This window comes from Pongo pygmaeus, chromosome 22 (assembly GCF_028885625.2).
Source record: "Pongo pygmaeus isolate AG05252 chromosome 22, NHGRI_mPonPyg2-v2.0_pri, whole genome shotgun sequence".
Lineage (NCBI taxonomy): Eukaryota > Metazoa > Chordata > Mammalia > Primates > Hominidae > Pongo > Pongo pygmaeus.
Window position 1 is genome coordinate 55,906,572 of NC_072395.2, and position 4,465 is coordinate 55,911,036.

The following is a 4,465-nucleotide window of genomic DNA, read 5'->3' on the forward strand; positions in this document are numbered from 1 at the left end:
TACATATCCAGTATAATCCAGTGGGGGCCATCCAGTCCTGGTGGGACTCCAGGTGGGTCCACACAGTTTGCAACTTTGGGAATTTACTAAATGGATTTCTCTCTGTGTGATTTGAACTCCACCAAGTGACAGTTTTTGTGGTACCATTACACAGTTTCTGTCTCCAACAACTAAGCTGTCCTACGGGGTGAGTGAATTCTCTTCCTTCTCTAGCTATGCAATATTGTCTAATAATTGAGGCTTTTAGGACCAGAAATTATCAGGGTGATTCTTTTGAGCCGGGAATTCATCAGGGACTGGGTCTGTAGGTACCAATTCTCGGGCTTCCCATGGCCATTGATCTCTTATTACAGCTTCTCCACATACATAACATGAAGTGACATTGAGAGACTGGGCTATATGCTCAGCTAATTTCAAAAACAAATTTCTTGTTTTTCCTGAAATTTCCAGTACTGGCACATTTAGTTCATCATAGAAAGTTTGAAACACTGGCTCAGGAGAGCGTTTGTAAACTTCTCCTCGAACCAAGATATTTACTCGAGGATCCAGTCCAGCCCCGTCAATTCCTAAGGTCACACGCTCCTCTTTTTTTCCAGCGAGGATCAAGGGGATTGGTTATTACTAGCTCTAAGGGGTTACATTGTCCCTCAGTACAAGAAGGGCCATTTTTTCCTTTCTGAAGGTGGACTGGATCTTTTTCATTTTTTTTTATCCAAGTGGCCTAAATGACACAAGACCAGTATTTATATTTATTTCCACACAGTGCTAATTTATGACAGATGTATTTATTTTCTGCCATACAGCCTCTTTTCTAATGAAGAGAACCACACCTTATTCCTAACTTATTACTATTAACGACAGCACAGGCATCAAATTTTAAGGTGACTTGTTTGGGCACCCCTTTTTCTTCTGTTCTGGCTAACACTTCCCTCATATCATTTATGAGCCCCCACCAGTCCTCAGTCCTTCATCTTATTTTAGAAACTGTGGTCTGGGAGGCTCACGCAGGTCATAATACACATCAGGTTGCTCATTTCCTGGGCTACATACTTTGTATAGAATAACATTACACGAACAAGTTCTTTTTAGAGTTCCAGTCCACTTATAATGACTATAAAATAATATGACCATAGCAACCTTTTGTCCTACCTCAGTGACTTGATGTATACAATGGGAACAGTCCTTAGTCTGAGGAAGGTCATTTGAAGTCCTTACTGTAAAAGTCCAAATTTTAAGGAAACTGAGTCCCGCAATGAGTTTTCTCATGCTTCGGCTGTGTGTGGACCAGTCAGCTTCCAGGTGTGACTGGAGTAGGGCTTGTCATCTTCTTCAGAGTCACTTTGCAGGGGTTGGTGAAGCTGCTCCCCTCCACGTACTGCTCACAGTCTACTGATGTTCAAGGATGGTCTCAGAGGTTGGGCCTGCTAGAATAAACTGAGTCCAACACCTTTACACAGTTATGTTCAACTGGGCTCTCTGATACCGGGAGAAAGGTGGTGGGGTTTAGGGTGTTGCAAACTTCAGTGGTTACATGGGGATTTTCAAATAGCATGATTTGGTACTTGGTTAATCTTGCATTTGTTAACCAATGATATCCTTTGGTATTTATTAAGTTTACCACAGCATGGGGGGTCTTTATATTCAGATTTTGCCTAAGGGTTAGTTTATCTGCTTCTTGTGCTAACAGAGCTGTTGCTGCTAGGGCCCTTAGACCTAGGGGCCAGCCTTTGGAAACCCTGTCTAGTTGTTTTGAGATAGGCCACTGGCTTTGACCAGGGCCCCACAGTCTGGGTTAAAACTCCAACTGCCATTTTTTCTCTTTCTGACACATTGAATGTTGAGTTTTTTTCAGTTCAGGTAGCCTCAGGCCTGGAGCTGACATGAGTTTTCTTTTAACTCATGAAAAGCTTGTTGCTGTTGGTTGCAATAGATGTAGTTTATCCAATCTACATTTTTATTAACTGTCACCTACCAAAATATTGACTCAAATCCTGCAGTTATTTGATTTCAAGCTTTAAATTGATCTGGTATTCCTCGTGGGACTCCAATTGCATCTAAATAGACATGAGAGTTGAAAGACCCCTAAGGAGCTTCTCTCGCTTTATGATGTCTTATTGATGAAATGCCAGGGTGAAAGGGATAGCCAATTGGACTAAAGTACAAGTGCCACTCCAGTTATTCGGCAGAGTGCCCAGTAAAGGTCCACCACAGTACCACCACACATCCACTCAGGGATGAACAAGGGCTGACTGATTGATAAGCTCTTGAAAATTCTTAAGCTTCACTGCATCCTTTCAGGTCTCCAAGGAACTCGAAGTTTCCTCCCTGTCATGAGAGACACAAAGTGAACTTAGTGTTGGGAGACGGAGGTTGGATGGCCCTCGGGGGCTGACCCACAGGGTGCTGGACTTTGGGATATAGCAGAGAGAGCTTGGCATGACTTATTACTCCAGGCCGTAGAATCTTGGAAAAGAGTTACCATGCAGCCCACACCTGGTCGACTGGAGGGCCACCTTAGTGGAAAGGAGGCATTCTGGGCCTCTGACCTGCCATGTGCACAAGCATAACAATTGCTTTTGTTTAACGTGCAGATGGAACATTTGATCCATTTTAACCAGGCATTTGCATCTTGGTATCCTGTCTTAATTGGTAAAGTTTGTTTTAAGTCTTTAACTTCTATGATCCTGTGGTAAAATGAATGTATGGTTTTAGGAAATTACAAAAACCAGTTGGGGCAGTCCATCCTTGCTCTTTAGTGGTCCACAGGATGTTGGACCAACTATGGCATGAAAGCTCTACATTGGGGGGCTAGACTCCTGGTTGGCACTGGGGTGTTTATCAAAATCTCCCTGGATTAAATGGTCCTAGTTTACTAATGCCCAGTCTGAGGAGAGTCAGGAGGGGCAGAGATACTTTTCTGAAGTAGAAAGCTGTCTTTGTCTTGGCAAGTCCCCACAGGGTATAACAAGGCAAGAATTAAATGCAATAGTTTGAGGTGAAATTGATTTGATTATGTTAATAACTAGATGGTCAGCAATAGAATTAGGGAAGAAGAAAGAGTAATAGAGTAGATGAAAAGAGTTACATTTTTCTTAGCTTTAGTTTCATAGGGTTTTCCCCTGGGACTATGGCCCACAACTCTGGAGGGGGTGGCGCTTTCTTGACTCAGGTGTGATGAGTCCATCTTTTTTTTTTTTTTTTTTTCTGTACAAACAGCAGTCTTGGTGGTTAGCAGCACAAGGTAGGGTCTTTCCCAGGCGGGCTCGAGTTTTTCTTCTTTCCACCCTTTGATGAGAATGTGATCTTCAGGCTGGTGCTGATTTACTGGAAATTCTAGCGGTGGTACATATGCTAAAAGACTTTTAGTTTTTGAGAGAAAGGAAAGTGGAAGATAAACCAAGTATATAATTTTTAAGAAATTGACCTTTTGTTTCAAATGTGGGGACCTTGGCAGTGGACTTTATAGTCCTTAGTGCCTTTTTACTGAGAAATTTCCTTTAGCACCTATTTTTATTAGTTTTTAAACCAAAGAAAGCCAAATACCATTTTACATTTAACAATGCTTCTTCTATGATTTTTATACCAGATAAGCTAAATATTATGTTTGTATTAGTGTGTTATTAATGTTAAACCTAATTTTAATAAAAGCTTGTAGACATTTATCTAATTTTAAATGTTTGACCATAAGTTATGATTTTATAGACTCTTTTTAACCTTTTATAATTTTTGCTAAAGAGCAGGTTGGTGCTTTAAGAAAAACCTGTTATGCTTTTACTTTAATGTCTAGTTCACAGAAAAACTGGATGACACTTCTTTGACTTTAGCTAATATGTTTATACACACAATTTTCTTTACAATTAACATTTTAAAACTTGCTTAAACCTTCAAAACAATAAATTTTTTAACTTTTTAATGTAGGTAAAAATGTACATTCTTATGCTTCCTTATAATCCTTTTACCAAAGGTATATTTTACTTTCCTTATACACCTTGCACATAAACTGTTTTTGTTTTTTTTTTCCAATAGTTTTACATTCAGGAGGCCTAGTTACTTCTAAATTATACAACATTTTTTGCATAAATTCTTTTTTATAACATTTTTCTCTTTCTTGACTTTCACAGACAATTCTTTGACATGCCTCAACTTTCTGACTTATTACAAATATTTCTTTCTTTAAACAACCAGTTAATTTATCTCAGGATGAGAATTTACCATATAATACTCTTTTTATATAAATTCCGCCTGCCCCCGTTTTTTTCCTTTTTTTTTCCCCCCCCTTAGGATACTTTTTTTTTTGTTAGCGAAGCAGTTGCCGCTACAGATTGAATGCGTTTGGGCCATCCGCGGGTTACTGGGTTAAGGATTTTTGATAGGAAGGCCTCAGTGCTTTTCGGATAAGCCCTTGTTTACACTGACAACAAAGCAGTATTGGAGTGTTATAGGGTTATGGAGAATACCTTCAATG

General features: G+C 39.7%; 1 long non-coding RNA gene across 1 annotated transcript; it reads right to left on the minus strand.

The window, feature by feature from the left end:
- Nucleotides 1-768: 768 nt before the first annotated feature.
- Nucleotides 769-4,236, minus strand: LOC134738968 (uncharacterized). The gene is made up of 2 exons (XR_010125264.1): nucleotides 3,086-4,236; nucleotides 769-2,325 (listed from the first exon to the last, which is right to left on the minus strand). It is a non-coding gene; the product is annotated as an uncharacterized LOC134738968 (long non-coding RNA).
- Between the last annotated feature and the right edge of the window lie 229 nt (nucleotides 4,237-4,465).